Source organism: Balaenoptera borealis (genome assembly GCF_965194805.1).
Source record: "Balaenoptera borealis genome assembly, chromosome: 6".
NCBI lineage: Eukaryota > Metazoa > Chordata > Mammalia > Artiodactyla > Balaenopteridae > Balaenoptera > Balaenoptera borealis.
In genome coordinates this window covers 68,197,652-68,223,126 of record NC_138863.1, presented here as the reverse complement: position 1 = coordinate 68,223,126, position 25,475 = coordinate 68,197,652, and the positions used below count along the sequence as shown (strand labels likewise).

Below are 25,475 nucleotides of genomic sequence, written 5' to 3'. Positions count from 1 at the left end.
TCTTTACAATAAAAAAAATGACACTCCTTCTACATCCAGAATGTGCCATGAAATTTGTCAAAATTCTTTAAGTTGGAGTATTTTAAAGTATCAACTTGTCCCTACTAATGGGAATATTTGGTTCCATATCATTTAAAAGAAATATGGTGTTGTGTTTGTGGGTGCCTATTGGCTTCTGGCAAATATGCTCCCCACCCCTAGACTTGGAAAAAAGTACACATACCAGCATCCAAAATCCATATAAGATACGGGGTGAAAAGTGCCCCCAATCCTTCAGAATGAAATTATTGAGCAATACGGGGTGTCACCATTGATCTCGTGAGCACAACTGCTTGAAGCACTTAATGTGTATATGATTCATGACTAGATGCAACCAAATACTGATCTTTCACAAAGTAGATTTTTGTCTGACAACATACATGGATGTAGGTTCTAAAGAAAAACAGCCCATAAAGCAAAATTCACCAGGGTAAAGCTACCAACAGAAACTTGTTAATGATCTGCTCTTCTAATTAATCAGCTTATATAGCCTCACTTATCCTATTGACATCTTGAGTTTTTGCAATTGGTGTCCATGAGCTTAATATCTAGAAGCTCTGAAGATAGTAAGAGTGTCTCTCATATTGCTACTAGCTGTCATTATTTATGTGCCTTTGTGGCAGCCTTTGCTATTGGTCAGGGACTTTTTCTGTGTAATCATGATGCACCTTCCATTTCCAAATCCATTGACCTAACAGGGAGCCTTCACTATATGGCAGTTCTCTTGTCAGAAATGCAATTTGCAGGAGTGAAGATGGGCCAGCATATGGGCTGCTCCATCATTCATTCTTCCTGATAGTGCAGTTGCCTTAAAGTTAAACTTCCCTGGTTTGACTTCAAGGCTCACAACAGCAGGAGTGGTTTGTTTTTAATGTAGTCTCATAGTGTCAGAAATTTACACAATGAGAAGGGAATAAAGGAAGTAAGTGATCTGGTTCAACCAGTTGCCTGTAATCACTGACTACCTAAGCCATCACAAATTGATCATGGTCTGTCACACTGTGAAGAGAAACATTGTAGATAGAGATCATACACCTTCCTTAGTGACATTTTCCAGACTTTTAGTTGAGAAGTTTTCCCCTACACAGAACAGACTTCCTCTTGTTTCATTTACTGCAAAGTTAGGGTAATATGGTAGAGTACAAGAAACACTGGGACAGAAGACACAAGTTCTACATCCTGACTCCACTACTTTTTATGAGATAAGTATATAATTTCCCCTCTGTATGCCAGTTTATCATTTATGTAGAATTCTTGCCTGATCTCTCTAGAGAAAAATAGAGAGGAACAGAAATATACAAACACACACACACACACACACACACACACACATATATATAAAATATATGTAATATAAAGTATAATACATATTTAAACAATTAATTTAAAGAAAATGAAATAGGCTAGTATCTTCACAATAATAATAATAGCTCACTCTCATTGAGCAATTATTACATGGTAAGTATAATATTTTCATGTGACTCACCTCATTTAATTCTCACAGTAGCCCTTTGAGATAGGTAGTATCATTTCCAGTTTACAGATGAAGAAACTGAGATTTAGAAAGGTTACATAGCTGGTCAAAGGGTACACAGCAAGTGTTGGTTTTGGAGTTCAAACCCTGTTAGGTTGGGAGTTCCCTGGTTGCCTAATGGTTAGGACTACATGCTTTCACTGCCATGGCTGGGTTCATTCCCTGGCTGGGGAACTGAGATCCCACAAGCCACATGGTGCAGCCAAAGGAAGAAAACAAAACAGAAGAGAAAAAAAAAACAACCCCTGTTAGGTTGACTTCACAGCCTATAGTCTCAAAGTCTCTGCTATTTTACAAATTCTGAAGATTAGCAAGAGACAGTATGAGATCATGGGAGGAATATGGGCTTTGAAGTCTGACAAACTTGTCCTCGAAGTTTGCCTCTGTGGCCACTGGCTATATGACATGAACCAGTCACTTAAACTTTCACATCTTTAAAATGGGGTTAATGCTAGCTATTTCATAGATGGCTATTAAAAAATTATAGGAGTATTATATGAAATAATATCTACAGGCACTTAGCACAAAGCCTTAGTTGTTCTATAATTGGCTTCAACTATTAGGAATAAATGATATCAGCCTTGAGACTGACCTCTATGGAAAATGTGCTCTTCAAAGTTTCTTCAAATGAGAGCTCTGATATTTGGCCCTACACTAGGTGTTGAGATTAAGACACATATCTGCCATCAAAAGCTCACTGTCTAGTGAATCCATTAGGGTATTTCTTCAGGTTGACCCTGAGTTAAGAATAACATCTCTTCATTGCATTGGATAGTAACTGGGTCACAGTGGGTGGTCAATAGCTGAATATCTGCTGAATGAATGGATAGATGTTTAGGGGTTCTTTCAATCTGTTAAAACTTAGATTCAACTTTAATGTCTTCTATGACACAGTTGAACAAATTTCAATGGTTTTAGCACTACTTCCTTTTTTCATATTAAAAGATAAGAAAGTTGGTAATTCCATAGACCACTAATCCTATGCCCCACTACCCTTTGGGACTTTTTATCTCTACTTATATTAGTAGCATTAAAAATGAATGTGAACCAAATTCTATCTGCATCACTTATTAGATAGAATCTTCATGGAATGGAAATATAAGCTAATCTCCCTCTGAAAATGGGTACAAGCAATAATAATAATAAACATGTGTAAAATGTATAGAACTTGATATTGGGTGCTAAGAATACACTTTAGATCAATGAGAATAGACACCATCCAAAAATAACAGGGCTAGATTTCCTGGTGCTTTCTTACTGAATACAAGGCCTAGGTATAAGCTCTAACACGGAATAGGAGTTAGCTCTGGTTGGTGGTATTACTGGTAGGTTTAAATATTTCTTCTTTTTTCTTTTTCATTATGTTCCAAAGTGTCCATAGTAACATACATTCACTTTGTAATTATAAAAATAATAAATAGTATTTTAAAAAATAAATAGGCTCAAGAAGCAAACTCCAATTTTAAAAAACTTTGCTAGGACATCTGCATTATTTATTTCTTTATATTTGTTTTAATATCTGCATTAAAATATACAAACCAACTATATTAAAATTCAAAAGAAAAAATGGCACTTGGAATTATATTCTGTAGGGGATGGAAAGCAATTGGAGGGTTTGAACAAAGCAATGACAATGATATGAATTATGTTGCAAAAGCATTACCGTGGCTACTATTTTGAGAACAGATTCTAGGAAGTCATGAGCAGAAGCAGAGGAGGCAGTCAGTGGCTAGTAAATAATACAGGAAAGAGTTTATGATGACTTGTATTAAGGTAGCAATGATCAGAGAAATGCAAATCAAAACCACAATGAGAAATCACCTCACATCTGTCAGAATGGCCATCACCAAAAAGACCACAAAGAACAATTGTTGGTGAGGGAGTGGAGAAAAGGGAATCCTTGTACACTGTTGGTGGGAATGTAAATTGGAGCAGCTGCTGTGGAAAACAGTGCAGAGGTCCCTCAAAAACTAAAATTAGAACTACCATATGATCCAGCAATTCCACTCCTGGGTAGCTATCCAAAGAAAATGAAAACACTAATTTGAAAAGATACATGCACCCCAATGTTCATAGCAGCATTATTTATAATAGCCAAGATATGGAAGCAACCTAAGTGTCCATCAACAGATGAATGGATAAAGAAGATGTGGTATATATATACATGATGGAATACTACTCAGCCATAAAAAAGAATAAAATTTTACCATTTGCAACAACATGGATGGACTTTGAGGGTACTATGCTTAGTTAAATAAATCAGACAAAGACAAATACTGTATGTTATCACTTATATGTGGAATCTAAAAAAAAAAAATACAAAAAACTAGTGAATATAACCAAAAAAGGATAGCAACAATGAGGGTTTGGGGAAGAGATGAGTTCAAGATATATTTTGAAAGTAAAGATAATAAACTTTTCTAGTAAATTATATATGGGGAATGGGAAAACCAGAGCAGTCAAAGATTTTTGTTCAGGATAACTGAAGAAGGAGTTACCATTTACTGAGATGGGGACCATTAGGATAGGAACAGATGAGAGGGTAGAGCACAGTCAAGAGTTTGGTTTTGGATATGTTAAGTTTGAGATGTCTATGAGACATACAGTAAACTTCCTAGTGGGTCAGTGGATATTGTTACATGGGATGCCAGGTAGAGGTGTAACCAGGAGTTAAAATTTTGGAGATAGTAACCACATAGATGGTATTTATACGGAATAGATAGGGATTAAAAGAGGAGAGAAGAAGTCCATGAAATGAGCCCCAGGTCACTGGAGCATGTACAAAGCAGGAAAATAAGGGAGATCCTGCAGTGGTGTTTGAGATGGCTGGAACTGTGGGGTAAGAAGAGAGCCAAGAGACAGTGACATAGAGAAAGCAATATGAAATGGACATTTATGTGTAGAGAATGACCAACTCTGAAGTTAGTGGTGATAGAGTAAAATTAAGATTGAGAATCAGTGATTAGATTTAGCACTGTGGAGGTCAAGAGAAGTTTTAGAGTTGACATGAGAAAGACTGGTAATTCTTTTGAGGAGTTTGGCTTTAAAAAAGAGTAGAGAAATAGCCTACTATTGAGACTACTATTTGAGGAGTATCAGGATAGCCTCCTAACTGGTCTCCCTGTTTCCACTCTCGATACTTAGGTCAGTAAAGATAACACTAGCTTCTCTATTAGACCAGCCCCAAATCTCAGTGGCTTAACACCATGTTAATTTTTTTGTTGCTCACGTAGTCTAAATTAGTTAATGCTGATCGATGAGCGAATCTTCTCCTAGTAGGAATTTAAGGGCTCTTGTAGAATTATTATTTTTTAAAATAGAACTGCCAACATCACCTTGCTGTCTATATCTGTCTGGAGAATGACGCATAGCAGGTTTTTGTGGGGCAAAGCTTTGTGGGAGAAAACTTCTGCTCATGTTTTATTGACTACAAGTTAGTAACATGACTACTCCTATGTGTAAGTGTAGGCTGGGACGTGTAGGCTATCGTGTGCCCAGGAAGAAGACAAAACAGTTTTGGTGACCAGCTAGCAGTCTGTGTCACACCCAAAGGTACCAGGCCCCACCATTGAGACCATGCCTATGTTGTTTGCTGATGAAAAAGATCTAGGTGAAAAGGGAAAAACCGAAGACTTCAGAGTAATAGCCACCAGAAAAAAATCCTTGGTATCTCAAGAAGGCCTAGGATACAGGCCAGAAACAGAGGGCTTGGTTCTAGTTAAGGGCATGGATAATTTACTTTTTGTGTTAGAAGGGACTGCGGAGTACGAGGTTGGCAGATTCGGAGGTGAAAGTGTGGAAAGTTAATGAGAAGAACTCCATGATTTGCTTAAAAATACATTAAACAAGTTATTAAATATTTCTTTTATCAAAATTTTTCTGGAGCAGGGTAAGTAGCAGGAGATTGGTTAAGGTTTTATGTTTTAAAATTTGTGTGCCCGTAAGTCAAGAGAACATATACAAAATACATGAAGCTAAACACTTCATGTGATGTCAAGAAACTGGAAACAAAATTTGACACACGTAAACCACAGCACAAACAATCCACATGAAGAAAATGAACAGTGATTGTTTCTCTTTTAAGCCATGATGGTATCATTTAGCAAATGATTGCTTAAACCCAACGCTAAATAATGTCCTCTTGGCATGAAAGAATATGCTCCTCTTTCCAGACTCAACTACTTATTCTTTTAATCTGTTATCTGAAAAGTGTTCTAATTTTTAAAGTGAACATGAAAGGAATCATTCTAAAAATAAGCCTTCAGTATACAGGGTAAAAATTGTCATGGAGACTTACAAACACCAAACAAGAACTCAACAATCTCTTCCGTGCCTCCATCTACACCTCAGGATCCAAAGACTTAGGATGCCTTAGGAAAGGCTTAGCTGGGAGGAGGAGTATAGAACTATTTTAACAACATTTCCAGGATTTTTCAGTGACTCATAGTTCTAGGCATTCATGTGAATTCCCAACTTGCATTTTAAACTTTACAGTCATTTAGAAAGAGAATGCCTTCCAACTTTTCATGATAATGAGATCGAAACTTCTTCACAGAAAGCTTTAACATAGTCTTTGCATTCCTTCTCCCCCTCCCTCATATTTTGCTATAGTCCATTGTGTTGTTAGTGGAACTGCTTTGTGAATTTCAGAGAGGCAATATAGTGACTGATAGACTGCAGAATATCAACCACACTGAACAGTAAAGTGGAATTTTTGCTCCATCCTTAGGAAGTACTTCAGCTCTTTCTTGGTTGTCTTCCTCTGATTTTCTCCCTTAGTATACGTATTGGTCAGCTTTGCTGTGCTAATAAGCATCTCCTTCATTTCAGTGGCTTAAACATCAACCATTTATTCTCATTCACATTACATATGTTTCAGGTCAGCTGGTTTGACCTCTACGTGTATCCTCATTCTGAGACACAAGCTGATAGAATAGCTCCTAAGTGGAAACACACAATTCCTCTTAAATATTCTGCTCAAATATGACATTTGGCAGATCTATTCATATTCTATTGCTCAAAATATGTCATCCATCTAAGCCCCAAATCACAAAGGCAGGGATTAATACTTTTCCCACAGGATGCATGAAAAGTTCTATAGAGAAGGTAGGAGTGAATAATAGAAAATTATAATCCAGCATACCACAGTATCATAAAAAGGTGTGAATCTTAATTTTCAAACTCAGGTATGCAAGAAATATAACTTCTTTAATAATATATAACTTTTCTAGTAAAATTTAATCTTGATCTTTGAGCCCCCAGCCACTGAACTGATCGGACTTAATCAGTTTTTTCTGATTCTTTCCATTCTTACCCCACTTTAGATTATGGTATAAACGGTCCTATTGACAAAAAAAATGCACAACCTAAAAGTTGAGAGTTACGTTTTATTCGGGGGATTTTTCTGAGAACTTCAAGCCCTGGAGACAGACTCTCAGATCGCTGGGAGGGACAGCTGCGAAGAGGTGAGGGAGGAGCCAGGATAAATAGGGGCTTTTGCGACAAAGACCAGGTAGTCGGGACATCAAAAGATTAACATTAGTTAGGGCTTCCCCGGTGGCGGTGGCGCAGTGGTTGAGAATCTGCCTGCCAATGCAGGGGACACGGGTTCGAGCCCTGGTCTGGGAAGATCCCACATGCCGCGGAGCAACTAGGCCCGTGAGCCACAACTACTGAGCCTGCGCGTCTGGAGCCTGTGCTCCGCAACAAGAGAGGCCGCAATAGTGAGAGGCCCGCGCACCGCGATGAAGAGTGGCCCCCACTTGCCGCAACTAGAGAAAGCCCTCGCACAGAAACGAAGACCCAACACAGCCATAAATAAATAAATAAATCAAAAAATAATAATAATAAATAAATAAATAATTTAAAAAGGATTAACATTAGTTAAAGAAAGCCAGACACCTCAAGTTAATGAATTTAGCACTTTAAAAAAAATTAATTCATTAATTAAAATAATTTTTATTAGAGTATAGTTGATTTACAATGTTGCGTTCGTTGCTGCTGTACAGCAAAGTGTATTAGTTATATGTATACATACATCCACTCTTTTTTAGATTCTTTTCCCATATAGGTCGCTACAGAGTATTGAGAAGAGTTCCCTGTGCTATACAGCACGTCCTTATTAGTTATCTATGTTATATGTAGTAGTGTGTGTATGTCAGTCCCAGTATCCCAATTTATGTCCCCCACACCGCCCCACTTTCCCCCCTGGTAACCATATGTTCGTTTTCTACATCTGTGACTCAGCACTTTTCATTGTATGGGAAGATGCTAGAGTCTGGGCTCACTGAAATCATTCCTTTGATATGCACCTTAGCTACCTAGGGCCACTATCCTGTTCTTTCCCATCCTGAGTCCCCTCAGGGTGCACTGTTGGGGACGGCTGCAGTGGCTGAGGGCTTGGCAGGGGCAGCCTGTTTGTCTCCGTCCTAAATTCCCTCAGGGCTCACCACTGGGGGCAGCTGTAGTGGCTTGATGGCTGCAACATCCTTTGTTTACTGATGTGGCAGGCAGCATTTTTCATTCACAGTCCCTAACCTTACACTATGTCAAGGTGTTAGTTGATATGTGCATATAGAAAGTTGCTGAGCCATCAAGTTGAGACGACTCCCTTCAGGTCCTTCAGCTTTCTGCAACTTTGATGCCAAACTTTGGGCATGGATATTTTGTGAATTTGCCTGTGGTCCTACTTCCTTAGATACACCATGAAACTCCTGCCACATCACTGTTGGTTTCTTTCAAGAAACAGGATGCGAGCCCCTTCTGCTCCTAGATCTTGTGAAACTCTCACTTCTTGTTGCTGCATCCCTGTTAGTTCCTTCAGAAGTAAATACAGGTGGCCTTTGTTTTAGGGTCTGTAGGCTTCTTTGTTTGTCCTAGTCTGGATTCTCCCAGGAAGAGACCCTGAAACAAAGATCTGTACTCAAGGAGTTTATTTGGGAAGTGCAGAAAACACCAGTAGGTTTCTGGGGAAATAATCCAGGAAAAGGAAGATTGCGGGGGGTATTATTAAGCCAGTGAAAGACTGGACTGTCATCCTGCATGAAAATGCCGACAAAAAATTATTCCCCCTGAAGAGAAAGGGACCTGGGGTATTTGTACACAACCTCTTTTGCGATTCTGTGAAATGCTCCGGAGATAAAAGGAAACAGACTCTCGAGGAAAGGAAACCAGTGACTCTCCAGGGTTCCTGGGGCAGGTTGGGTCCTTCACACTTCCCACCTGTTTTTTTCATGGAGCAGTGAGGCTTTCTGGTTCTGGGGAAATAAGCCTCCAGGTACAGAGCTGTGGGCCTTGGCAGTTCCTAGTCAATTAAAGCTCGTTGAAAGGGTGAAGGATAAGAGCAGGAAAAATAATTCTGCCACAGCTTGCATCACCTTCCTTATAGCCCGGGGCAGTCCTTTTTAATTTGGGGGGAAGCCTTTTTCCTTCCTGTTTTTCGTTAAAACAATTTGCCTATATTCATGAACTCTCTCCTTGTTCTGACCTTAAGCTTTTGTAAGTAAAACAAAGTGGATGATTCATAAGGTAATTTGTTTTACTGTTCAGCTGCTTCGACCAATGCTCAGCCCATACCACCCTCTGATCCTGAGGCCATGTACACTATGGAAAGTAAAAGAAAAAGTGGTAAGAAGGACAAAACAAAAATTAAAAGGAATTGAAAGGGAAGCAGGTTAATATCTCAGAGTTGGATGTTGCTGTCCTCTTATATCTCTACAGAGGTATCATGTGGGAGGGTTATGAATCTGGTAGACTAATGGCTAAATAGCAACCTAATTTCCCAGTGGCTTCTCACAACACAAGTTTATTTCTGCTGCCAGCACACTCCACTGCGGGTCTGGTGGGGGAGGAAGGTGGTGAAGACTGAACGCCAGGCAGTCATCCAGGCACCAAGGCCCATTCCATCTTGTGACTCTATGTCTTCCAGATTCTCACAGATACTCTAGTCATTCTCTAGTGGTAAGAGTCTGGAGGGTTATTCAGGGGCGACTTCTATGGACAAGTATGAATTGGAGTTCATCACTTCTGCCCACATTCTATTGGTTAAAATTCAGTCATATGACTGACCAGGAAATCTAGTGTCTTTATATGCTTAGGAGAACGTGGGTAACATAACAGTAAATGACTGGCTAGCCTTTGTTATGGTGTGCAAATGATTTAAGAGCAAAACACTGAGCTAGGAATATGAAGACATTAGTTTTAATTCTATTTCTCCACTTACTATGACCCCTAACATGGTTATTTACCTCAGTGTTGATCTGTAAAGCAGTGACAATAATATCTGTACCACTTACTTAGACTCAAAAGGTTCATTCGTTTTTTTCTGTAAGATGGCTCTAGTAGCACTTAGTTGTCTTTAACTTCATTTGAAACAATTTTGTTAGATTGTATGTGACAGCTGTCATACCAGTGTGCATTTAAAAAAAGACTTATCAAAATTGGTGAATTTTTGTGTAGCCATTTTAATATTGAAGATGGAAGAAAAAAAGCAACATTTTCAGCATATTGTGCTTTATTATTTCAAGAAAGGTAAAATCGCAACTGAAACGCACAAAAAGATTTGTGCAGTGTATGGAGGAGGTGCTGTGACTGATCGAATGTGTCAAAAGTGGTTTGTGAAGTTTTGTGCTGGACGATGCTCCACAGTAGAGTAGACCAGTTGAAGTTGATAGCGATCAAATTGAAACAATAATTGAGAACAATCAACGTTATACCACACGGGAGATGGCTGACATACTCAAAATATCCAAATCAAGCACTGAAAATCATTTGCACCAGCTTGGTTACGTGAATCGCTTTGATGTTTGGGTTCCACATAAGTTAAGTGAAAAATAACTTCTTGACCGTATTTCCCATGCGATTCTCTACTGAAAAGTAATGAAAACGTTCCATTTTTAAAACAAATTGTGATGGGCGATGAAAAGTGGATACTGTACAATATGTGGAACAGAAGAGATGGTGGGGCAAGTGAAATGAACCACCACCAACCACACCAAAGGCCGGTCTTCATCCAAAGAAGGTGATGTTGTGTATATGGTGGAATTGGAAGTGAGTCCTCTATTATGAGCTCCTTCTGGAAAACCAAATGATTAATTCCAGCAAGTACTGCTGGAAATTAGACCAACTGAAAGCAGCACTCGAAGAAAAGCATCCAGGATTTGTCAACAGAAAACGCATAATCTTCCAACAGGATAATGCAAGATTGCATGTTTCTTTGATGACCTGGCAAAAACTGTTACAGCTTGGCTGGGAAGTTCTGATTCATCCACCATATTCACCAGACATTGCACCTTCGGATTTCCATTTATTTCGGTCTTTATAAAATTCTCCTAATGGAAAAAATTTCAATTCCCTGGAAGACTGTAAGAGGCACCTGGAACAAACAGTTCTTTGCTCAAAAAGATAAAAAGTTTTGGGAGGATAGAATTATGAAGTTGCATGAAAAATGGCAGAAGGTAGTGGAACAAAAGGGTGCATACGTTGTTCAATAAAGTTCTTGGTGAAAATGAAAAATGTGTCTTTTATTTTTACTTAAAAAACTGAAGGCACTTTTTGGCCCACCCAATATATTCTAGCCTACAGTTGTCCTATCTCATAAAGTTATGTGAAGACAAAATGAGTTAGTCCGTGTGACACATTTACAAGAGAACTTAGCATATATTAAGGCCCCAATAAATATGAATTAGTGTTAAAAACAATGCTAATAAATTTTTCTTAGGATTTTGATATTTTCCTGTTTCCCATAGCTTGTTTTACTTTTACTTTCTTTCTGCTTTCTGGTCCACTTTAATGACACACCTCTTCAATTTCTAGACTTTGTTACCTAAGTCATTGCCAAAAAGAAATTTTATAAATGATCAGCTATGAAGTTATTGGCTATTATATTTATTCTTTGACATTCTATTTAAATCCTTGCTAAGACTGTTGCCAAGAAAATGGGTGGTGAGAATTGCATATTTTGAAGAAAGTGGAATGAGTATACTTCCTGTAGCAGCTATATACTATCTGTTTCATTTCCATGGAAGATATCTTCTTTAAAGAATATACTATAAATTTCTTTTAAATAATAAAAATATCTTTAAGCCAAGAAAAGACAAAAAATACTAACTTAAAAGATATTTTACTAAACAGTGAAATCTGTTAAACAGCACAGTATTAAAATCAGTCACTACTACAGCTGCCAGCTATATAGATCCCAGCATTTTAGCTAAAGAAGAAAAGAAACATTTGTGTCAGGTAAATAATAAATGAATAATAAATGAATACTTGAGACTAGGAATAGTAAAACACTTTCTGATACACAAAATATGGTTCCAAACATTTTTTTCTATGTTCTAAATTGATCTCCTTGTCAAGAAATGTTGCTCATCACTCTTCTTGAGTCTCTGAAATTTTCTTAGGAATTTTCGATGTTTGAATTTTTGATGTTATTAACACAGCAAAGTTCAGGACAGTATAGCTCAGTCATTTCTGGAATGAATGAAATCACTCGGTAATATCAGACAACTCAATGACAAAGTCATTTGTTCAATCATTCATTTATCAAACAAATATTGTGTGAAAGTTACAAGCACTGTGCTAAAGGGATATAGCGAGGGATGAGATGAACTTCAAGGTATGATTATGTTCTGCGAACAGTGTATACACACCAAATAAATGACGTGTCAGTGGAAAACACCAAGAGTGCTTCAGAAATTTAAGTGATTCAGAAATATATGAGTTTCTAGTCAGAGATGTGAGCATAATGAATTAATTTGATTACCACAGCTGAATATTTTATTTCTTTTAGTTAGTTATTAAGCAAACCTACTTTTTTAACTGCCCTCTAAACATGAATTAGACAATAAAACTGAGAAGCAGACTTCATATAAATGGACAAATTAAAAAAAAGGAGATGATAGACTTGGAGAGAGACTGGTCTTCATGATTCCCAGTTAAGAGGCAACATTATGATAAACTGAGAGGGACCCTTTAAAAATAGTCTGCTTTCAGTACTGTCCTTAAGTGGCTTTGTAAAAAAAGCTTGGCTCTGAGTTAGTGATCATAGAAAATTGAGATTATTTTGTAGAATCTGAAACTGCTATAAAAAAATGATAGCACATGAAATTTACTTTTAAAATATTTCCAGTGAAGGTTGTCAGTGAGCTTCATGTGTAATATAAGCATTTTGAAAGGGCAGTTTAGTAAAACAGGAAATAACCCAAGTTAGGATGGCTTCAATAACCAATGAGAATAACCTGCATTCAAAAGCCACAGGAATTTAGGCTAAGAGAATGCTGCTTGTCACACATTTAAAATGCACAAAACAGTAAAGGAAGTAGAAGGAAATTTAAGAGCCGAGGTTTGAAACAACGAACGTTGTGTTTTATCACAACGAAGGCATAGAATATGAACTGGACTTTTTCAGTCATTGAAACACTAGACAAGGAGAGGCCTGGTATCTTTAAATCTGTGAAAGCAGATTGTTTCAAGAAATGCTGTATTTCAAGACGAATTTAATCAGACATATTTAACTAAGAAATATTTTTACTTCTATTAATGTATTTAGAGATATTAAAATTCAAGTTTGAATTGTGTTCTTTTTTGCTTGGATGCTTGCTCTTAATTAAAATATTTGTATCCTTTAATCCCCTCTATCCTTTAGTTTTTTACTATGTATGAAAGTCTAAATCATGGAGAATTAGTGAGAATATAAACTCTTTTATAATGGCTTTATTTTCATATTACTAAAATCTTATTAAAATGTAGAAATGTTAAAATATTTTGTCTGTAAAATGTGATACTGCTGTTAATTTTGGAGGGTTTAATTTTGGAAATGGATATTAATTGCTCTAAAGATTAAAGTGTTATTCTTTGATGTTTCTGGAATGTATTCACCCCTTGAGATATGCCGTTAGACACCTTTCTTTCTGAGAAATTTGGCATTTAGAGACATGAGAGTTTAATTTACATAGTTGACTATTTTTTAAATTTTTTCACTCTTAAATTTAAAACAGGTTCTGCTACTCCCATAAAATTTCTGTGGTTTCACAGAAATATTAAAAATGCTTATTTAGAGAACAAAATTAATTCAAAACATTTCAGTAATGTACTTATGATGTGCTCAACAATGACTGAGGAATAACTCAGAAAATAAATTAAGTAAAATGTCCCTACTCTCAAAGAATTGACAATATAATAATCAGAAAATACTCATGAAATGATTACCAAAATGAGGGATATTGATAAAAATGGGAGTACAGTGAAGAGAAAAATTATTGCAAACTGGAATGTTTGGCAAACTGTGAGGTGAAACTTGAAGGAAGGGGAGAATTTAGATTGGAGAAGATATGCCAAAATAGAAGATTCAGCAGAAGTTTTATGAAGAGAGTTTATTTCTGGAATAGTGAGCAGTGGGTCACCTTGCTGGATCAGTTATTTAGAGTCAAATTCTGGAGGGCCATAATGGAAACCAATAGAGGAAAGAAGGGAAAGTTGATTAAAAGAAAAAAAAAAAAAAAGCCATGTAAAGGTCAAGGAAAATTTGGACTGAGATGGGGCCACAGAATCAGATGAACTCCAGAGTGAAGTTTCAAGAGAGCATTAAGAATCGAAGTCATATTATAGAAGTCTAAGAAGAAAAACAGTTACGATAAATGGTGGCAGCAGGAATAGCCCACTCATCTGAGGAAAAGGAAAATTAGGGTCAAGGAAAGTTGTGGAGTTAAGTGTGTATGTTCAGTATAGATAACACATTCTATAAAATGTGATCAAATGAAAATCAAACATCTGGCGTGAATATATGGAATATACTATTTCTCAAATATAATGAATGCATAGAATTTTATAATCAAAAGCACTAGATACATTTAATTTTCAATGTACTGTGAATCCCTTTGACACCCCAGCAGTCTCTTGTTTTGGGGATGTATTTTTGATAGATGGTAAGATTTAGATTCTTGTTTTCCTGCAATAGGTAACTGCCAGGTATGACAACATTCCACTAACATTAGCGGTGTTGGGACAAGTTGGTGCAGTTACTACCCTGTTAACCAAATAGGTCTGTGATAGCATCTTTCTGCTCAGGTTCTGTGAGACTGAGGTGTGTGAAAACTCAGTATTCCTAGAATGTAGAGTACTTATTTTGTAATGGATATTTGTTATTTTCTGTCTGTTTAGAATCCTCTCCATAGAGGTGATTAATCAGTAGCCTTTCCTGCAAACTCCTCCTACCACCCCCACCCAACATAGAAGTTATCATCTGATTCAGATTTGCCCATAAGATTCCCCACACACTTGGTCAGAGTGAAAGGTGATCGGTTCAGGAGAGATAGGCATGTGACCAAGCCAAGGTGATCAGAGCATCCCCAGGGCTTTCGCTTGAGACAGCTGCAGGAAAGAGGTATGCTTTTATTTCATCTGAGATTGCTAAGATAAAAGGACAAATAAAACTAGAGCTGCCAATTTTTTCTGCAATCATATCAGAGCAACATTCCTGAGAATGAAGCCAGCTCAGAAAAAGTAGAGCTGAGAGATACAGAAAGACAGAATCCTGATGAAATTGGTTTAGTTTCCTGGATCCAGCTGTGGTTGTACTTCTCAGTTACTTGAGCCTGTACATTCCTTTCTCTTCCTCCGTTTACTGTCATTTGCTATAGAAAGGGTCCTGTTTAATGCAACTAATGAGAACAATTGGTCAAAAGGTAAGAAAAAATACAGTATACGCAAGGCGAGTTATAACTGTTCCCTTCTCTGAATACCTAGAACACTTTAATCTTCATTTCTGTATGAAATGCACACCTCAATCCATACCATGTGTTCCAGTCATTTATGCACTTATTTTTACTTCTGGTACTAGAATGTGAGCTTCTTGAGAGCAGGGATAGTTTCTGGGTTTTTTCTGACATTCTACTGTGTGGCAGACATTGTAACTGGCCAGCCCTCAGTCATCACAAGCTCCTTCCCCTTGTTCACCTACCACTGCAGAGACTGGCAAAGGCTAAATACTCACTTTCCTGGTCTCTCTGCAGCTAAGAGTGATCATGTGATCCAATTTTGCCCATTGAGATATAAGTGGAAATGAGAGAGAAATGTTTTATTTTCTGACAAAAGAAAATGTGTGTTTCTGGTATTCTTCTTCTTTATTTGTGCTTGGAACATGGAAATGCAAAGATGATGTCTTGAGCTACAGCAGCCATATTGTGATAAGGAGGCATGAGCATGAGGGAAACAAAAAGCCAACTTGTTAAAAATGGCAGCTGCACTGTTCCTGGAACTAATTACATCCAAACTTCTTTCTCTGAATTACATTAACTAAAATTAGAATGTCCATGTTTATCTACATTTTACCTTACCAAGTTAGTGACTATGTCCCAAACAGAGTTTTTAGATAGGCATGAACTTCAATCTAGATATTAATGTCCACCAATCAGTAATTTTGAGGGTGGCAAAATTTTCTGTTGGAAAATATATAAGCATTAAAATCAGAGGACTTGGGTTGATTTCTATTCTCTGCAGTTTACTAATTATATGATATGACCTTATAAAAGTCCATGGCTATGAATTTCTCTTTTCTTTGATTATATGTGGGGGTAAAATACATTCTGCAAGTATTTCACAGTTTTGGTATAAAGATTAAGTTTGAAAATGTATGTGAATATATTTTATAAAATGTAAGATGCTAACAAATCTTATTATTTTGTAGTTGTTTAGTTGACTTTTAACTTCCCCTTGCAGAATGGAGCTATGTCTTGTTCTTACAAGGGTAAGCAGCAGAAACTTTCTAAGAGAATATTATTAATCACTTATTTTTCATAAATAAACTTGTTTATAAAGTAACATATTTAAGCAAAATACATTTCACTATAAAAAATAATGCCCTATTTTTATTTGCAAATTATGTACTATTACAATGACCTGTTTATGTTCATCTTCTATAATGACAAAAGAACAAAGGGGATGTCTGGAGATGATTTATTTGTAACATCATAAAACTCCAGATTCAGTGTGGTTATTCCAACAGAGCACAAGTGCTGACATTACTTAAAGTTAAGCACTGAATGACTGTAAACCTCACACGCTATTTTGATACTGTTAGTTGAAAAGTAATGTGGAAGAGTCCTTGACTATGTCTAGAATAATACGAGAAAAATCCAATATTTGTGTAAAATTTCATAGGATCAGCTGTTTAACCAACAGCTTGATTAAATATCAATACATATTTTGCAAGCATTGTAAATTTTACCCTATTATTATCTCATAATGTAATTTTCAACTGGTAAACAGATTTTACTGAAAGCAACCAAATTATAGTGTACTGTGTCCTTGTCCCAAAACATAAGGTGTTCTACAAAACACTCCAGGGAAAATATCAAGCTCCCATTTACCTTGTCCAATGTACCAAAGATCAGAAAGGTTGCTTGGCTAGTTTTAAAATAGTTTCATTCCAAACATGAAAGATAATTTATGTCTTTTCTTAGTCTTATTCTTTACAACACTTAACTCTTTTCACTATGCCTTATCTAAAACAAATAACATAATACTATAACAAAATGCAGATTCCAAAAGAACATCATATAGATGGAAGATTTTATTCCATTTTAGTATTTATTTTCCAATTTTTATATTTCCTTCCTCTTTTGTAAACTTTCTTGATTCCTTCAAATGTTATAAATAAAAATCATTTTTGTTTTTTGCTTTTTTAAAAAACTTTGGCCATTTGAATTGTAATTATCTACTGCTAGTTACTTAAAGAAGAACATATGATAAAAATATAGCTGTTTTGGGTTTAGGGCACAGTATGGTTTACTTCTTTATTTAATTTGATTAAGACTAAAATAGATAGCAATTCCAATATATTTAAAATGGCAAGCTTTTCCAAGGTAAGGATTATGCCTTCTACCTTTTCTGCAATTTTCTTATAATACTAAAATACTAGTCTGACAACTAGTACTGGGTTAGTACTTGTTTGATTGACCTATAGATCAACAACACTCAATTGTTAGTACATCTCCAGTGAAAATTGCTATTAAAAAGGTAAAAATTTGCAACAGAAATATTTGTTATTTTTGGTAATTTTTCTCTTCTCTTTACTTACCATGATAGAAATATCATTTAATAAATATCTATTAGTAGTATAAACTCTGAAATTTTATTCACTCAACCCTGATCGATATAAATAGATAAGTAAATGAGTAAATAGACTTTTTAGGCAGTGGTAAAGGGTTGAGGATGAATTTTCCTCATTATTGATACTAAATTGAAAATCAATAGTGTTTTTGCCCGGAGAGAAACAAAATTAAATCAATTTCCACACTAAATTGGTGTTTATCTTTTTTTTTCCAGTTCTGAAGAACTGATTTGATTTTTATTCATAAGAGAAATTTCTTTTCATAAATTAAATTGTCTTTCAACCCCTCTCCCCAACTTCAATTATCCTAATAATAATAGAAGGTACAAAATATAAACCAAACTTGTTTCTATACTATTTAGCTTTGAGCAATACACTCTGCTAGAATTCTAGGAGGTAACCTTATAAGTGTGTGCACTTCAATGTAACATATAAATATGTTTTATAAAGTATATATTTTAAAAGCTTTGTATCATTCAGCTGCTGTTTTGCAACAATAAAAAAAAAGACAGGAAAAAAAAATTAGTGTACTTACCAGACTGCCAAGAATTCTCCTTATGGATCTATGCAATGCCTCTAATTTCTAATGGGTTGCTTTTATAGCTTTTGGAATATTGCCATTGAATTTTCCCTTAATTTATTGTCATACTGTTTCCAGTGGATTTCTCTCAGTGGTTTGCTGAACTCTCCCTAGCAAGCTACTCTGAAGTCACCTGAGTCCTCCAGCAGAGGACTCTTATGACCCACGTCCATAGGCTGTTGAGCTCAGCTCAGGGAATTGTTCCATCCTGACCACCACAGCTCTTCCAGGTAAGGCCGTTCTACATTCGAAGAGTTGCTGGACCTCTCCCAGCACATTGGCAAACTCTAACTACTGGACTGGTCCCAGTGAACAGGCAGATTATGATCAGTTGGTGGCTGCCAGCTGAAATGCAGCCCACACTACTCAAAGTTGACACCTTCTTTCATGAGGTAATTTGGTGATGCAGAGAAAAAAAATGTAGTCATGGTTATAACAAGCTAGTATTTAGTATAGGGAAAGCAACGGCGCATCACAAACCCCCAATACAACCACAAAACAAATTTACCAATCAGAGCTGAGTTACAGATTTCTCACACATATTCCTTCCTCTATCCAGTTTTTATTTTTCCAGACCATTTATCTCAAATTTTAGTCTACTATTCTATCACTAAATGTATTTTAATCATTTTAGAAGTTTTTTTTTTTTGTAAATAGAGTTATAAAAAATGATGACTTTGGGCTTCCCTGGTGGCGCAGTGGTTGAGAATCTGCCTGCCAATGCAGGGGACACGGGTTCGAGCCCTGGTCTGGGAAGATCCCACATGCCGCGGAGCAACTGGGCCCATGAGCCACAATTACTGAGCCTGCGCATCTGGAGCCTGTGCTCCGCAACGAGAGGCCACGATAGTGAGAGGCCCGTGCACCGCGATGAAGAGTGGCCCCTGCTTGCCACAACTGGAGAAAGCCCTCCCACAGAAACGAAGACCCAACACAGCCATAAATAAATAAAAAAAATAAAAATAAAAATAAAAAAAATTAAAAAAAAAAAATTTCCCACTTTAAAAAAAAAAAATGATGACTTTGAAGATGGCAGAGTAGAAGGACATGCATGCACTCCCTCTTGCGAGAACACTGGAATCACAACTAACTGCTGAACGATTATCAACAGGAAGACACTGGAACTCACCAAAAAAGATAACCCACATCCAAAGACAAAGGAGAAGCCACAGTGAGATGGTAGGATGGGCGCAATCACAATAAAATCAAATCCCATAACTGCTGGGTGGGTGACTCACAAACTGGAGAACACTTATACCACAGAAGTCCACCCACTGGAGTGAAGGTTCTGAGCCCCACCTCAGGCTTCCGAACCTGGGGGTCCGGCAACGGGAGGAGGAATTCCTAGAGAATCAGACTTTGAAGGCTAGCAGGATTTGATTGCAGGACTTTGACAGGACTGGGGGAAACAGAGATTCCACTCCTGGAGGGCACACACAAAGTAGTGTGTGCATCAGGACGCAGGGGAAGGAGCAGTGACCCCATAGAGACTGAACCAGACCTACCTGCTAGTGTTGGAGGGTCTCCTGCCGAGGCAGGAAGTGGCTCTGTCTCACCGTGAGGACAAGGACACTGGCAGCAGAAGTTCTGGGAAGTACTCCTTGGCGTGAGCCCTCCCAGAGTCTGCCATTAGCCCCACCAAAGAGCATGGGTAGGCTCCAGTGTTGGGTCACCTCAGGCCAAACAACCAAAAGGGAGGGAACCAAGCCCCATGCATCAGCAGGCAAGCGGATTAAAGTTTTACTGAACTCTGCCCACCAGAGCAACAGCCAGCTCTACCCGTCACCAGTCCCTCCCATCAGGAAACTTGCACAAGCCTCTTATATAGCCTCATCCACCAGAGGGCACACAGCAGAAGCAAGAAGAACTACAATCCTGCAGCCTGTGGAACAAAAACCACATTCATAGAAAGATAGACAAGATAAAAAGGCAGAAGGCTATGTAGCAGATGAAGGAACAAGATAAACCCCAAGAAACACAACTAAGTGAGGTGGAGATAGGCAACCTTCCAGAAAAAGAATTCAGAATAATGATAGTGAAGATGATCCAGGACCTTGGAAAAAGAATGGAGGCAAAGATCAAGAAGATGCAAGAAATGTTTAACAAAGACCTAGAAGAATTAAAGAAAAAACAAACAGAGATGAACAATACAATAACTGAAATGAAAACTACACTAGAAGGAATCAATAGCAGAATAACTGAGGCAGAAGAACGGATAAGTGACCTGGAAGACAGAATGGTGGAATTCACTGCTGCAGAAGAGAATAAAGAAAAAAGAATGCAAAGAAATGAGGACAGCCTAAGAGACCTCTGGGACAACATTAAATGCAACAACATTTGCATTATAGGGGTCCCAGAAGGAGAAGAGAGAGAGAAAGGATCCGAGAAAATATTTGAAGAGATTATAGTCAAAAACTTCCCTAACATGGGAAAGGAAATAGCCACCCAAGTTCAGGAAGCACAGAGAGTCCCATACAGGATAAACCCAAGGAGAAACACGCCGAAACACATAGTAATCAAACTGGCAAAAATTAAAGACAAAGAAAAATTATTGAAAGCAGCAAGGGAAAAACCACAAATAACATACAAGGGAAATCCCATAAGGTTAACAGCTGATTTCTCAGCAGAAACTCTATAAGCCAGAAGGGAGTGGCATGATACACTTAAAGTGACGAAAGGGAAAAACCTACAACTAAGACTACTCTAAACGGCAAGGATCTCATTAAGATTCGATGGAGAAATCAAAAGCTTTACAGACAAGCAAAAGCTAAGAGAATTCAGCACCACCAAACCAGCTCTACAACAAATGCTAAAGGAATTTCTCTAAGTGGGAAACACAAGAGAAGAAAAGGACCTACAAAAACAAACCCCAAACAATTAAGAAAATGGTAACAGGAACATACATATCAATAATTACCTTAAATGTGAATGGATTAAATGCTCCAACCAAAAGACACAGGCTTGCTGAATGGATACAAAAACAAGACCCATATATATGCTGTCTACAAGAGACTCACTTCAGACCTAGAGACACATACAGACTGAAAGTGAGAGGATAGAAAAAGATATTCCATGCAAATGGAAATCAAAAGAAAGCTGGAGTAGCTATACTCATATCAGATAAAATAGACTTTAAAATAAAGAATGTTACAAGAGACAAGGCAGGACACTACATAATGATCAAGGGATCAATCCAAGAAGATATAACAATTATAAATATATATGCACCCAACATAGGAGCACGTCAATACATAAGGCAACTGCTAACAGCTATAAAAGAGGAAATCGACGGTGACACAATAATAGTGGGGGACTTTAACACCTCACTTACACCAATGGAGAGATCATCCAAACAGAAAATTAATAAGGAAACACAAGCTTTAAATGACACAAGAGACCAAATAGATTTAATTGATATTTATAGAACATTCCATCCAAAAACAGCGGATTACGCTTTCTTCTCAAGTGCGCATGGAACATTCTCCAGGATAGATCACATCTTGGGTCACAAATCAAGCCTCAGTAAATTTAAGAAAATTGAAATCATATCAAGCATCTTTTCTGACCACAACACTATGAGATTAGAAATGAATTACAGGGAAAAAAATGTAAAAAACACAAACACATGGAGGCTAAACAATACGTTACTAAATAACCAAGAGATCACTGAAGAAATCAAAGAGGAAATCAAAAAATACCTAGAGACAAATGACAATGAAAACATGACGATCCAAAACCTATGGGATGCAGCAAAAGCAGTTCTAAGAGGGAAGTTTATAGCTATACACGCCTACCTGAAGAAACAAGAAAAATCTCAAATAAACAATCGAACCTTACACCTAAAGGAACTAGAGAAAGAACAAACAAAACCCAAAGTTAGCAGAAAGAAAGAAATAAATAAAGATCAGAGCAGAAATAAATGAAATAGAAACAAAGGAAACAATAGCAAAGATTAATAAAACTAAAAGCTGGTTCTTTGAGAAGATAAACAAAATTGATAAACCATTAGCCAGACTCATCAAGAAAAAGAGGGAGAGGACTCAAGTCAATAAAATTAGAAATGAAAAAGGAGAAGTTACAACAGACACCACAGAAATACAAAGCATCCTAAGAGACTACTACAAGCAACTCTATGCCAATAAAATGGACAACCTGGAAGAAATGGACAAATTCTTAGAAAGGTATAACGTCCCAAGACTGAACCAGGAAGATATAGAAAATTTAAACAGACCAACCACAAGCACTGAAATGGAAACTGTGATTAAAAATCTTCCAACAAACAAAAGCCCAGGATCAGATGGCTTCACAGGTGAATTCTATCAAACATTTAGAGAAGAGCTAACACCCATCCTTCTCAAACTCTTCCAAAAAATTGCAGAGGAAGGAACACTCCCAAACTCATTCTATGAGCCCACCAGCACTCTGATACCAAAACCAGACAAAGATACTACAAAAAAAGAAAATTACAGATCAATATCACTCATGAATATAGATTCAAAAATCCTCAACAAAATACTAGCAAACAGAATCCAACAACACATTAAAAGGATCATACACCATGATCAAGTGGGATTTATCCCAGGGATGCAAGGATTCTTCAATATATGCAAATCAATCAATGTGATACACCATATTAACAAATTGAAGAATAAAAACCATATGATCATCTCAATAGATGTAGAAAAAGCTTTTGACAAAATTCAACACCCATTTACGATAAAAACTCTCCAGAAAGTGGGCACAGAGGGAGCCTACCTCAACATAATAAAGGCCATATATCACAAACCCACAGCAAACAGCATTCTCAATGGTGAAAAACTGAAAGCATTTCCTCTAAGATCAGCAACAAGACAAGGAGGTCCACTCTCATCACTATTATTCAGCATAGTTGTGGAAGTCCTAGTCATGACAATCAGAGAAGAAAAATAAAAGGAATAGAAATTGGAAAAGAAGTAAAATTGTCACTGTTTGCCGATGATATGATACTATACATAGAGAATCCTAAAGATGCCACCAGAAAACTACTAGAGCTCATCAATGAATTTGGTAAAGTAGCAGGATACAAAATTAATGCACAGAAATCTCTTGCATTCCTATACACTAATGAAGAAAAATCTGAAAGAGAAATTAAGGAAACACTCCCATTTACCATTGTAACAAAAGGAATAAAATACCTAGGAATAAACCTACCTAGGGAGACAAAAGACCTGTATGCAGAAAACTATAAGACACTGATGAAAAAAATTAAAGATGATACCAACAGATGAAGAGATATACCATGTTCTTGGATTGGAAGAATCAATATTGTGAAAATGACTATACTACCCAAAGCCATGTACAGATTCAATGCAATCCCTATCAAACTATCAATGGCATGTTTTTACAGAACTAGAACAAAAAATCTTAAAATTTGTATGGAGACACAAAAGACCCCGAATAGCCAACGCAGTCTTGAGGGAAAAAAAACGGAGCTGGAGGAATCAGACTCCCTGACTTCAGACTATACTACAAAGCTCCAATAATCAAGACAATATGGTACTGGCACAAAAACAGAAACATAGATCAATGGAACAAGACAGAAAACCCAGAGATAAACCCACACACCTATGGTCGACTAATCTATGAAAAAGGAGGCAAAGATATACAATGGAGAAAAGACAGTCTCTTCAATAAGTGGTGCTGGGAAAACTGGACAGCTACATGTAAAAGAATGAAATTAGAACACTCCCTAACACCATACACAAAAATAAACTCAAAATGGATTAGAGACCTAAATGTAAGACCGGACAGTATAAAACTCTTAGAGGAAAACATAGGAAGAACACTCTGACATAAATCACAGCAAGATCTTTTATGATCCACCTCCTAGAGTAATGGGAATAAAAACAAAAATAAACAAATGGGACCTAATGAAACTTAAAAGCTTTTGCACAGCAAAGGAAACCATAAACAAGACGAAAAGACAACACTCAAAATGGGAGAAAATATTTGCAAATGAATCAATGGACAAAGGATTAATCTCCAAAATATATAAACAGCTCATGCAGCTCAATATTAAAGAAACAAACAACCCAATCCAAAAATGGGCAGAAGACCTAAATAGACATTTCTTGAAAGAAGACATACAGATGGCCAGGAGGCACATGAAAAGCTGCTCAACATCACTAATTATTAGAGAAATGCAAATCAAAACTACAATGAGGTATCACCTTACACCAGTTAGAATGGGCATCATCAGAAAATCTACAAACAATAAATGCTGGAGAGGGTGTGGAGAAAAGGGAACCCTCTTGCACTGTTGGTGGGAATGTAAATTGATACAGCCACTATGGAGAACAATATGGAGGTTCCTTAAAAAACTAAAAATAGAATTACCATATGATCCAGCAATCCCACTACTGGGCATATACCCAGAGAAAACCATAATTCAAAAAGACACATGCAGCCCAATGTTCATTGCAGCACTATTTACAATAGCCAGGTCATGGAAGCAACCTAAATGCCCATCGACAGATGAATGGAAAAAGAAGATGTGGTACATATATACAATGGAATATTACTCAGCCATACAAAGGAATGAAATTGGGTCATTTGTAGAGAGGTGGATGGATCTAGAGACTGTCATACAGAGTGAAGTAAGTCAGAAAGAGAAAAACAAATGTCGTATATTAATGCATATATGTGGAACCTAGAAAAATGGTACAGATGAACTGGTTTGCAGGAAAGAAATAGAGACACAGATGTAGAGAACAAACGTATGGACACTAAGGGGGGAAAGCAGCAGAGGGTGGGGGTGGTGGTGTGATGAACTGGGAGATTGGGATTGACATGTATACACTGATGTGTATAAAATGGATGACTAACAAGAACCTGCTGTATAAAAAAATAAATAAAATTAAATTCAAAAAAAAAAGATGACTTGTACTATTATTCTTACTACATTTCTATAGATCCATTAATAAAATCCACAATTTTATTTTAGTTTGATAAAGTAATTTTTAACAAGCTTTTAATAAGCTTTTGTTGGGCATTTTCTAAAAACCTGTAGCCAAAAGAATTCACTATTCCCTGGAATTACTACATAAGTTCCCCGAACAAAGCCTAGGACAATTTAATTAAGGAGAATATTCAATAAACAGGGCAAGTACCTAAACCTCTGGTTATTCTTGTGTTTTTACGTGAGAATTAGGAATAAACACTCTGATAAGTTTAGG

General features: G+C 36.9%; 1 long non-coding RNA gene and 1 pseudogene across 3 annotated transcripts in view; one reads left to right on the top strand and one right to left on the bottom strand.

The window, feature by feature from the left end:
• The window catches only part of LOC309630276 (GTP-binding protein Di-Ras3 pseudogene), a 90,160-nt pseudogene extending 71,225 nt beyond the window's left edge, over positions 1 to 18,935 (bottom strand). For both annotated transcript variants that reach the window (XR_014249521.1, XR_014249522.1), the window contains exon 1: positions 18,217 to 18,935. The product of XR_014249521.1 is annotated as a GTP-binding protein Di-Ras3 pseudogene (transcript). The remainder of the gene's footprint in view (positions 1 to 18,216) is intronic.
• The window catches only part of LOC309630298, a 223,293-nt gene that overhangs the window by 36,465 nt on the left and 161,353 nt on the right, over positions 1 to 25,475 (top strand). The window lies entirely within an intron of this gene.